We start from the raw sequence: 13,555 nt of genomic DNA, 5'->3' as shown, positions 1-13,555 counted from the left end.
TGGGGCGAAGGCAGGGAAGGATGCGAACAGATCAAAGGCCGTAGAAGCCAAAGCTCTGGAGGAGAACCGAATATGGCAACACCGGAGCAAATGCCGAATAACAGCTTCCAGATCCAATTACCAGGAGTCGTTCCAGCGCCGGCATTCCCTTCAGAACAGACTATAGCCCCGACATAAAACGTCAAAATCTCGGGATAATTTCAACACAGAAGCTGAAATCCGAAGCCCGCTCAACCCGCCATCTCACGGAGGTGGGATTTCCTGTTTCAGAAAATTAACAGAATATACTGGTAGTGAAGAACATTAACTGGAAACAAGGTGCTCGTAAGCTGTCACTCTAAAGGAGGCCAATAGTTTGCTTTAGATTATCAAGATAAAAGTTCTTGATTACGAGTGTTTTTGGGGAAATATTAGTTAATAAAAAAATCCTTCTAATACGAACGGGGAAAAGTCTCATTATATAATAGAGGAATCACTGAAGGTGTAGGTAGGCTGTCATTATAAAGGAGGTCAATTGTTTAGATTATCAAGATAAAACTTGATTACGAATGCTTTTGGGAAAAATATCAATTAATAAATTAAATATGATTTCTAAATATGAATATGTAAAAGTCTCATTAATCAGTGGGAAGGTCACTCAAAAAGTTGCCTTACGTATAAAATTTAATATAAAATATTCTTTTTTGTGTCTCTTCATGTTATCACCATTGTAATTGTCTGCCCTTATAACAATGCCAAGGAAGCCTTTTAAAAGTATTTAGATCCAAAGGAAAAACGCGACACAATAAGTTTTGTTTCAGAAGAAGGGTAAGACCCGAGGAAATCTATGAGGACATGATCTATACTACTCTGAAGTTGAGTATATCTCTTTTAACCAGACCACTGAGCTGATTAACAGCTCTCCTAGGGCTGGCCCGAAGGATTAGATTTATTTTACGTGGCTAAGAACCAACTAGTTACCTAGCAACGGGACCTACAGCTTATTGTGGAATCCTGAACATGAATGAAAGATCAAAAGGAGGTTAACTGAAAAACCATGGTTCTTTCTACTAAAATAAAGTAGCGTCTATCGGTACAGTGAACGCCCCCTGGTTTGGGATTTTGAAGGTGTTTCACATCAGAAATGTGACAGGAAAAAAATACAATCAAGATGAAACACAGAAATCTGCAAGGAAGTGTGCTGTTATACGAAGATAATGATCCTATCCATGTCAGAACAGGTGAATGACTGAAGTCGTCAACTGCCGCTTCGAATTGTTGCCTAATGGCCCTTCCTCCTGACCTGGCACAGAGTAGCTTCTAGTGCTATGATGGAATACTTGGATGACGAAGATGTATTTTTTTTTTGAGACGGGATGACATTACTTAAACATTGTTGGGCCAAAAGCATTTGGATAAGGGAGGCATTGTTGAAAAATAATGCACGAACTGTAACGCTTTCCTGGCGAGGCCGAGAGCATTGTGAACGATCCCTGCGTATAAGAAGCGAAATTGATATTTTTCAAACAATTTTCTAATATCAAAAATTACATTCCATTGCTACGCTCAGTCATTTACAAGTGTCCTACTTCCATATTAACTGGATTTTTAATAATCAGAGATGCGACAGAATGCGATGGAATAGCCGAGATAATCACGATCCATTTTCACAAAAAGAGGAACAAAATCCACGTATTATATCCACCAGTCGTCATAACAGCAACTTATTACCAGCCAGAGACCAGCAGGCAAATGTTCATCGGTCATTAAAGAGGACGTCAGATGAGATTCACACCCCCGTCCTGTACTAAAAAAAAAAAAAAAAAAAAAAAAAAAAAAAAGGGGTATGTGATCCTCCCATTCTACGAACACCGCGGGCGGCAGAATCAGATCCCATAACACTCCTATGAATAAGGAAGGAGCTCGATGCGCCACAGAGCCCAAACCTCCACCGAACCAGCACTTTACTAAATGCAAACAAGGATTCTCGCCATTCGGCCGCTGCAGCCGTCACTCAAAATTAATGAGATAAATAAAAAATCAGGCTGCTACAACCGTCCAGGATTATTTTATCAGACGACATGGATCTACTTGACAAAAATTCAAGAGGAGGAAGAGGAGGAGGGACTTGAGGAGAGTGGATGAGAGATGGCATTCCAGAAATGGTCTTTCTTCTTTTCCTCTATAAAGATACGAAAGGACGAGGAGACCATAAAGAGAATTTCGCTGTAAGTGCTAAGATATGTATGACTGCTCTGGAAAGGGAGTTTGTGAACTCCCCCTCCACCCACCTCTCTCTCTCTCTCTCTCTCTCTCTCTCTCCCTCTCTCTTAGACATAACATTTAATGTACTACCATCCGCCATAAAAAATATATACATGCAAGATCTTTTTTTTTTTGGGTATAGCCTAGCTCATCAATAACCACTGGTAACATCATTCATACATCTGTCCCTCGGCTTACCATGTGTACAACACCTTACGATATTCAAGTCGTTAACTTATTCAACGATATTCCAAGTTTCGTTTCTAAGAAGGGAATCGGAGAGTTATGCTCAAAATCTAACGTAGCCCTATAAGTAAACAAGTATAAAGTGCGCTGAAGTTTTTTCGGCGCAATTGAGTTTTCTGTACAGCCGCTACGGCGTATAATCAAGGCTACCGAAAATAGATCTATCTTTCGGTGGTCTCTGTATAATGCTGTATGAACCGCGGACCATGAAACTAACCATGGCCCGGTGGTGGCCTATCCTATATCGTTGCCAGAAGCACGATTATTGCTAACTTAAACCTTAAATAAAATAAAAACTACTGAGGCTAGAGTGCTACAATTTGGTATCTTTGATGATTGAGGGTGGATGATCAACTAACAATTTGTAGCCCTCTAGCCCCAGTAGTTTTTAAGATCTGAGGGTGTACAGAAAAAGTGCGGACGGACGGACAAAGCCGGCGCAATAGTTTTCCTTTACAGAAAACTAAAACCAATGCTCCTCTTCTCTCCCCTTTAGTGGGTGGCCCCAGAAGGCTTACCCGCCTTACATTTCTGAGAACAAGTCAGTCGAGATGAGACAGAATGATCAGTTTACTTTTCTTGACAATCAGTAGAGTCGACTGGAACTTGTGTTGAAATCCACCACACCTGGCTAACTATCATGTATATAGTTCACCGCCTTGATCAACAAAAACGTGCCTCAATTATTCTACCTCCAGAATCGAACCCGGCCTCTAATGCTCTTGAGGCTGATGAGTTAGAGGAATTTATTTCTGGTGATAGAAATTCATTTCTCGCTATAATGTGGTTCGGATTCCACAATAAGCTGTAGGTCCCGTTGCTAAGTAACCAATTGGTTCTTAGCCACGTAAATTAAGTCTAATCCTTCGGGCCAGCCCTAGGAGAGCTGTTAATCAGTTCAGTGGTCTGGTAAAACTAAGGTACTTTACTTTTTCTATAGTCTACATTTAATATATTTTTCTATAGTCTATATAAACTATATATATATATATATATATATATATATATATATATATATATATATATATACATACACATATATATATATATATATATATATATATATATATATATATATATATATATATATATATATATATCTATCTATATTGTTACAAACTGGGTCCTTGGTTGGGGAGAGAATTGGAACAATTTATCGTTACGGACTGCCTCTAAACCAAGGGGGCCTGAGTTTATAACAAAAGATGAAAATTATGGGAACTCACCTTAGAACTTCCTGGATTTGAGTAATAAATGGAAGGTTGCTATTTGGAATTAGACTTCTTTTACGATTAAAAGGGGTTTATTTATAGAGACTGGGGCAAATATGCAAGAGAAAAAAAAGAATGTATCATGTAACCAATTTACAGGCACATAAATTACATACAGTAGGTCAATAATGCAGTAATTTGCAAATGAGCAATGTAAATATGAAGGGCCGCAGATACAGCAACCCCGTGATGACAACTGACTCTTATGTAAAAATTACAACAGGTTACGGATAACAGGACATTGGAAGGCGTGAATTCCAGGGTAATGGTAATCAGTTCATTAAGATGACTTCTGTGGGGGCCAGCAACGGAGTCTTGCAATCAGGCTGCGACCAGGAATGGTTGCGAAATTTGGATGGCAGTCAGAACTAGTGGGACATAGATTTGCAACTGGGCAGATATGATGACTCCCTGATCTACAGTTGTTGGCGCCAAAACATGATCGACTCGGCCGTTCATCGAGGTAGCTTTCACCCAGCGGAGAGCGGAAGGGACGCAGGACATGCGTCTTAGACTGGGTCTCGGAGGCCTCTGATCCCATCTCTGAGAATGCGCGGTGTCGTTTGTCGAGATGTAGGTCTATCGGACCTGCAAAAAGTCATACAGCCAGCAAAAAGAGTGGAGGGAAAGGAACCTTCAGATTAAGTGCTTAGAGGTTAAGGTCCTACCTGTCGGCCAGCCCCACTATGTCCCTTAAGTTCGCGATACCTAACTACTCCCCCATCACGTGATGGGGGCGAAAAGGGGGTCTACATTGTTTAGCCCAGATCAGGTGAGTGGGGGAGGTGATTCCTACGTTGGTGAAAACTGGCTTTAACTGATGTTCTCTGGTTCAAAATACGCTTGCTTCTACTTCGCCCGCCATAATTCCCTGTCCCCATAGTCAAATGAAAGGAGAAAAGGCATTACAAGGATAATGATGCACTGGCGGCTAAATGAGGGAAGGATAAATCCGTGAAAATATATATACATACATATATATATATATATATATATATATATATATATATATATATATATATATATATATATATATATATATATATATATATATATAATATATATATATATTTCAACTATACACCGTTTCCATTAGAGGTGACGGTCTAGAAAGCGTTAACTTTCTAGTTCTCAGCAAGTTTGTGTGTGTGTCTAGGTGATAATTCACCTCCCTCGTCTATGGCCACTGACAAAACATATGAAAATGGCCTTTGGACAAGAAATCGATGAAAATACGATTCGGAGGCCAGTAGGGATGGCAGGTACAATATACGATGGGCCTAAGAGAGAAGAAAGAAAATTGCACATTATCACCAAACATCTGGGCTCTTCCCTTCCTCTCAAAGAATTATACGATCTCTCTCTCGTAGCCATTTATGTCTACTATTGTCTACCATCGACACTGCTTCCCGTGACACTTTGTCCTGGATAGTATCCATTCCGGGTAATAACTGTCAAATTCCAGATACCTCACGGCAGTATTCTTTGGCAGAATTTATGACGGAAGGAAAACAACGCGGTCTACGTTATCGACACCTAAGCTGTTTCCTCGAGTCTCTTCACAGGGACCAATTCCAAGAAGAATAAAAGTTACGTTATTATTATTATTATTATTATTATTATTATTATTGAGTCAGTCCGATAAAAACTTCTTTTCCTAAGTTACCATTGGTGATTCTCTCTCTCTCTCTCTCTCTCTCTCTCTCTCTCTCTCTCTCTCTCTCTCTCTCTCTACACTACATGCTTTTAAGGTTACGATTTAACCTCTCTTCGATCGTTTCTGAAACTACGAACATTTGAAAATAGTAATCCTTCTTACAAAGTCATAACGGTACAAGATGAATAATTATAAAAACTTTGGAAACAAGCATCGTAACCAGTTATGACACAGTTATGAATATATCTCGCCACTTTACCACCCTCTTAATGGGGACATTTCTGACAAACAAAAATGACTGAATAGGATATCAAGACACCAGTCTCCACGCAGATCGCTGTTTTACAAAGGACTTCTCCTGTCTGTTACATGTCTTCAGCAAACAGACCACACACAAATGTCCCACAGAAATGACCCGAAGGTGAAAATGTCGACGTTACAGGGAAACCTCAATCTTCAGCAGCTGTCCCAACCACGAGGAAGCGGACATCTTCATGAACAATTCAGTGCTTTGTGATGGGAAGGAGATTGACGTCCTTACAGCGTCGATTTCTTTACTAATAGTGTTTATGTATCAATAGATTCCTCTTTTTAGAGAGAAAACCGTAAGTATGAGTATGAATACTAAACTGCTGATAAAATAAAAATACTAGAAACAATATCTTGTATACGAAGAATTTAGCAGACAAAAACTTCAGTTTGAATGAAGATCAATACTTTTCAGAAAAAAGTTTCACACGCTGACATATTTACAAACTTAAGATCATATCCCATAGAAAATATGTCAGATGATAAGCAGTGCTACCCAGAAATAAATATCGAGCAATGATAAAAATGTGATCGAAACCATGACATTGCTAGCAACAAAACAGTCATGGAATTGGAATATGAAATTTAGGCTAAAGACCACTGGGACCTATGAGATCATTCAGCGCTGAAAGAGAAATTGAGAGTAAAAAGGTTTTAAGGTGTAACAAAAGGAGAACCTCGCAGTTGCACCATGAAACAATTGTTAGGGGTGGGTTGGTGGACAATAAGATGGAAGAAAGAGAATATGAACGGAGGTATAATAAAAGGAATGAAAGGGGGTTCCAGGTAATGCTTACAGTGCACCGAACGAGGTGCATTGATGGCACTGGCCCCCTACAGGACAAAGTAATCATGGGAAAGTTATGTAACACACTGCTAGCTATGTTAAAACGTTCAGAGTAAAAACGACAAAATTCGGAATTGATTAGACAGTGGTCCTTTTTATTATATTTATTATTTTTGCTTGCTTGCTTCCAGCTAACAGCAGTAAGTCACGCATCATACCAGTGACCACGTCACTGCCAGACCTGAAAGCGAAATGGTAATCAGTGCAGGCACATGGAAAAAATATCTTTTGAGCGAATGAATACCTTCTCTCGAAACGACGTCCGCTCTGTCCAGCTTCACGGGAAAGTTTTAGATTTTTTTTTTGTTCAACTGCACCTCATCATAATAATGGTGGAGGTTCAGGTCGCTGTGATGGCTTCTCTTCCCGATTTTAATAAGAGTGAAACAGCCACGAGGATGGGAATTTGGACCAGTGCGTTCCGGCACGTTGTAAGTACGAGTATATACGATTACTTAACTTTTTTATGTATGTATACCTTGCAATTTAGTGTACATATATGTGCACATATATATTATTACTTTTTTATATTCACAAAAATTAAGCTACCAGTGACGTTTAATATCCAATTTGCCCCACCTCGGGAATATCACCGAAGGGGAATTGTAACTGATAAAAGATACGACACCTGGGATATATATATATATATATATATATATATATATATATATATATATATATATATATATATATATGTATATATATATGTATATATATGTACATATGTGTATATATATATATATATATATATATATATATATATATATATATATATATATATTTATATATATATATATATATATATAAATAATGACATTAAAATTAAGCAAATCTCATTAAAAATTAAAAAGCACATTTAATTAAAATACTAAAAGCATATGTCATTAAAATACTGGCAATGTCCTATTAGGAATGCCGCAAATACAATTCAAGAGTCTCTCTTTTGACTGATGGATGGGAAGATCAAAACAGAAATCAATTTGATCATTTGGGTGGCACATGGCAGCTGATCTTATGGTCAGAGGATGCTATTTTAGGTAAAAAACAAATTATTCATTTATCTAACTCCATATCGATAATTCAGCATCACCGATATGCAGTAAATGTGCCTCGCTGTAGAACTTCAGTTCCAGAGGTCCTTTATTCCAAACACCGTTGGACTCTGGAACAGCTTCCCAGAGGATGTCGTGCAATTAGAACTTCAGAAGCTCAAGCGAAAATGCATTACATTACTACCCTAATAATATTCTTCTTGCATTCTGGTACATTTTTATCTATACATTTATTTATTACTTTTTTTTTTTTAATAAGTGGTACCTCTACTTTCTGTATTTCCCTTTACTTCCTCTTACTTCTTCCTACCGAACACCAAATTCTTTGGAAGCTTGAATTTCAAGTCAATGGCCACTGGGCTTGTTCCACATGAATAGGTTTCATTTACTGAATAATAATAAAATAATGGTACACTGCAGATTGAATACACAGCAGCTCGAAGTTTTGGAAGCATACAATATCTCCAGTGAACCTCTCTAGGAAAACATCCCAAGAAAAATAAATATATAAAAACATCATTTAATGAACAAATATTCAACCAAATTGCGTAATGGAGTTACTCCATTTGTAATGAGGATCTCTTTGCAAATGAAAACAATTCGAAGACTACCCGGGTAGCCAGGCAAGACTTAATGAGTTACCTGGCGTCCATTTCCACTGGGGAAAGATATTTGCAAATCCTGCAGACTGAGCCTAATGAGAAGGGTCTCTAATGAACAGGAGTGTGCGTAATTACCAAGTTTGTAAAGTGGGAGGGGTAAACTTCCATCTATTTTCTTGGAATGATTGCAAACCGCGTGGGGACAATATATCTCACTACACCAGTGGTTCTCAATCTTTTTTTTTAGCGATGGCACCCTAACTAATGTAATCATTATCGTGGCACCCCTTCTTCACCATCCCACCATATCGCACGAATTAACTCCTTATTTAATGAATAAAATTATCATCCATACTCAAACCAAAATCAGCACACCGTACATGCAGAAATATACTGTACAAACAAATAGCATATCAGAAGAATTAGATAAACTTAAGCGTTGTGAATGCAGACTAACATAAAAAAAAAACATGATAATCACCTTTAACATATATATATATATATATATATATATATATATATATATATATATATATATATATATATATATATATATATATATATATATATAAATATCATAAAAACATGATAATCACCTTTAAGCATATATATATATATACATATATATATATATATATATATATATATATATATATATATATATATATATATATATATATATATATATATATATACATATATATATAAATTAGAGTAGACACATTGATAATAATTATATGAAGACTTTTGCAAACTTTTTTTTTTTTTTTTTTTACAAATGTTCATTGAGATGATCTAGCCAAGACAAAATCAATGGCAATCTTGCGACACCCGCAGGCACTGTCTGTGGCACCCCAGAATGCCATGGCAACCAGTTTGAGAATCACTGCTATTTACCCCAAAATTGGTGTTTAATGTCGTTACTAAATGATTGATAAAAATCTCATAATTACGCGAGTCACTGAAATAGGGAAGAAATCCACGACGATGTCATTGTAAATACATATTAAAATATACTGTATATACAAACGAGAGCTTCCCCTTATCAATTGTGAAGGGGAATCGAGCAGTTTCTCGAAAGCTCTCGTTTTAAACAATATATATTTACACTGACATAATTGTGAATTTCACCACCACTAACTTATTTATTAGTAGCTGTAACTAACGTCATATTTGGATAAAAAAAGGACAAAAGGTTGTTAATTCTCCATGAAATTTTCATCTAAAGCTGCTATTTTCTACAGAGCTTTCAAAAAGAATACATAAAAAACCGGACATTGAGCTGTAGGTTGCTAGCTTTAACCAAGTGTCAGCTGTACTATGCGATAATCCTACCATTTTCATCGGCAAGAGAGAGAGAGAGAGAGAGAGAGAGAGAGAGAGAGAGAGAGAGAGAGAGAGAGAGAGAGAGAGAGAGAGCCATCTGGGATCTGGGATGAGGCTGCTAGTCCTGTGCGGCAGCTCCTCCAGTTTTAAAAGCAATATGCTTTGGTGACTGCAATGTAGAGAGAAGGACGATTTTAAAATAAGCTCCTAACATTTTAAATGCACGGTAACCTCTGCCAAGATGTACGATTCAAACTGATGACAGAGAGAGAGAGAGAGAGAGAGAGAGAGAGAGAGAGAGAGAGAGAGAGAGAGATACCATGAACATTATGGAACTAGTAACCAGATATATTCTTTAATAATCAGTACCGTTATTAATCTTTCATATTTACAAGTATAAAACTGAAAACCATCTTTTTCTTTGCCAAAAATGAGAAAAATAATTAATACGATACGCAGTAATTGCACTAATAATTCTTATAACAACCGTCATGAATATTACTTGTATGATTGCTAACCTATGAAATATTATCCAAATTACTGAACGAATAACATACTAAAATGTAAATGTTCAGGTTTCCAAATTGACATAAAAGCAATTAAGATACGGAAGTTAAAAACTGAAGAAATAAAAGGCAAATGCAGTGTTTTGTAAACAGTCACAGTGTAACAAATAAATGTGGCATGACTGGCAATGAATTATTTTCATTTACATCCATTACAACAAACTATGCACTTCTTGCACTTTTTCTACGCGACAATTGCTTTCAATTTGTCCTAAATCAGCCGATTTTAGGTTTTGAAGTTTGTGCTAATAAGTATGGCTACAAACTTTTTTCACTGAATTCAAAACCCTCAACATGGTTGCCAATGGCCGATAGCTTACCCTGATCTTGCTCCCTCAGCAGCGTTTTTGAAAGACTGATAATCCGGTCAATTTATCTGACTAATTTTCAACCCCCCCCAATAAAGGTAAAGTTAAAGTCCTCCTGGGCCTCTGTAGGCTCATAGGGCAGGCTCTGATCTCCTGTTTCTTAGGTCGACAGCCAGTGGGGGACAGGTCCCAATGCTTATGACACGTGGCCAGTGTGTCGCTAGGCCCACTGTTTAACTCCCAGCCCGAGGGCTGATATCTAGAGCCATAAAAAAAAGGTTTTCTGAATTTTTTACACCGTTTCCTAATGTATAAATACCCAACATTAATTTCAAAAATTTTAAAGTTTACTTACCTCATTGTTTCACGTATATCTCTGATTACCTGCTGCTCTTGACGGGGTGGGCTAAAATATCAGCTTCCTGGAAGGAAAAGTAAAAATCTGAGTACAGGTATCACTCTCGAATGCACCTCTTCTTTACTTCAGCATGTTCATAATGCAAAGGTTCATTGATCATACATTGTACTGTCCAACAAAGGGCCCTTAAGCTCATGGGGTAATGTGTCACCATGATAATCTAACTAAATCTCCTAAGATCTCCTTGAGCCACCAGGATGTGATATTCACATCTTCCGACAGTTCAGTAGTATGTTGGGTAAATGAGCACATACTGCTCATAAGTCGATATAGAAAAAGAGCGAAAGACTAAAATTACTCTCCGTTCAAAATGTGTGCAGGACGTCTGCTTTTTTAATTGAATTTAATTGAATATGGATCAGTTTTTAGGAGAGGGTGTAAAGTAAGATGGCAGAAAGAGAATATGAAAGGAGGTACAGTAAAAGGAACGAAAGTGGTTGCAGCTAGGGGCCCAAGGCACGCTGCAAAGAACCTTACTGACGGTTCTACCCACCTCCGGAGGACATCTGCTTGTGAAACGGGGTCGAAACAATATACCTCGAGAGGTATATAGTAGGTACAAACTTATGTGAAGAAAAGTGGTACTGGTTGATGATAATACTTGCAATTAGTACAAGACCTGAGGTTTCACCTTAGTGACATGTGCACATTGGCTGAAAGCTGATAATTTTCCAACATATTAGGGCTTATTGTTACAATTACAAATAGCTTATATTAGAGCTTGGACCTGACAATTTTTTTGTAATGAAAACTCATTATTATATGAAACCTATCAAATTCTAATGTCTGATCATTTGTCAATGTTCTAAGGTTTAATTTAACGTTGAAAGTTACAATTACAAACCGATGAAGCTTGTATTAAAGTTTGGGTCCCACAATTTTTGCTAATGAAAAGCTATAATGAAATGTAAAAAGAAAAGCCACCCCATACCGACACACTTTTTTTTTAAATCTACCAAATTCTAATGTCTAATCATTTATCAATATTCTAAAGTCGAATTTAACGTTTCAAGTTACAATTACATACCGATAAAGTTCGTATTCGAGTTGAGTGCCATAATTTTTTTTTTTAAGGAAAAGTCATAATGAAATATAAAAAAAAAACTTTATACCGACACCGATTTCATGAGGACCTATCAAATTATAATGTCTGGCGGCACCAAACGAATGCATTCCTAACACGATACCCATTGAATAAAAAGGTCCTGTCCCAAAAAGATACTTTTGCTAATCAGAATCAATGGAAACCCAACGTAAATCAGAAAAAATAGAAAAATTCACTTGTAATGACTATTTTGGTGAATATGAAATATCCCCGACGCCCATCAGCGCAGACACACACACACTTGCAGATAATTTGTGCAAAGCAATTAATTCAAACTTTCTAATATAAACTGTCCTGCACTTTGAATTCTCTATTTCAAAAGTTTCTCTTCTATAAATGAGGTTAGAACTCGTTTAATGACAGACAATAATATTGTGGTCACATGACGATTTAGAAACGACGATGCTTGGTTTAAAATCCAGATACGCGCGAGTGCGCAAGCGCACACTTTCATAGATATATCTATATATCTACATTTTATATACTGTATATTTATATATATATATATATATACATTATATATATATTTATATTATATATATTTATACATATACATTATACATATATTATATTATATATATATTTTATATATATTTATATATATATATATATATATATATATATATATATATATATATATATATATATATATATATATATATATATATATATATATATAACATCTCGCATCAAGAGTTTCAAGATGTACACCTACACATCAATGCATTTTAACAAAATTGTACAGCCAAAATTAGCCCGTAAATAATTTGCAGTCTTATTTACTCACTTTGGATTGCTTCTTTCAACGAGGATATTTTTTTCATATGAGTAATATATCTTAGATTATAATGAAAGAAAATCATCAGCCAATGTCTGTACAAAATTTATTTAATCACGTATCAGGAAAAGCAATCTCATAAAATAAACCTTCATTTCCTTTGGATGAATTATCCTGCCCCTGGCATCCTTTCGTCATTACAGTTAAAACTAGTCTTTTGATTCAGAGCTTACGAAATTTCAGGCTATCTGCTGAATTTTCTTCATAAAGACCTAAAAATGTATCTGCTGCAAAATCAGCAGCATCGCTTCTCGAAAATAAAAAATATCCTTACTTATTTTGTAACTTTGCTAGATGCTCTGGTCTCGTGGCGCAATATTTCCCATAAGCCGCAGTTTTTCCCTGTAGACTTCGTTTGAAAAACAACTCTTCAGGACAAAAGTTTCCTCTGCTTTATTAATTTTAATTCAATACTAATTTCTTTCCTATTTCTTCATATTGCACTCTGATACTTGTTCTAGTGTTTTACACGCAAGTATGTATGCTTATTTCAATAATATTAATTCAAGGCTAATTTCCTTTCTATTTCCATATCTTATTCTTTAATCCTGGTAAAGTGTATTATGAAAATACATCAACGTGTATACACACACATAAATACTGTATATATATATATATATATATATATATATATATATATATATACATCATATATATATATATATATATATATAAATATATATATATATATATATATATATATATATATATATATATATATATATATATATATATATAAATATAATCGTGCGTATGTCAATACATC

At 35.9% G+C, this 13,555-nt stretch overlaps 1 long non-coding RNA gene across 1 annotated transcript in view; it reads right to left on the bottom strand.

Moving 5' to 3' along the window:
- The window catches only part of LOC136825429 (uncharacterized), a 549,285-nt gene that overhangs the window by 34,289 nt on the left and 501,441 nt on the right, over positions 1–13,555 (bottom strand). Inside the window, exon 4 of the long non-coding RNA XR_010849339.1 lies at positions 10,784–10,850. This is a non-coding gene — a long non-coding RNA (uncharacterized lncRNA). The remainder of the gene's footprint in view (positions 1–10,783; positions 10,851–13,555) is intronic.

This window comes from Macrobrachium rosenbergii, chromosome 37 (genome assembly GCF_040412425.1).
Source record: "Macrobrachium rosenbergii isolate ZJJX-2024 chromosome 37, ASM4041242v1, whole genome shotgun sequence".
Classification (NCBI taxonomy): domain Eukaryota; kingdom Metazoa; phylum Arthropoda; class Malacostraca; order Decapoda; family Palaemonidae; genus Macrobrachium; species Macrobrachium rosenbergii.
Note: the sequence above shows the minus strand (reverse complement) of the source record. Positions and strands in the feature narration are given on the sequence as shown.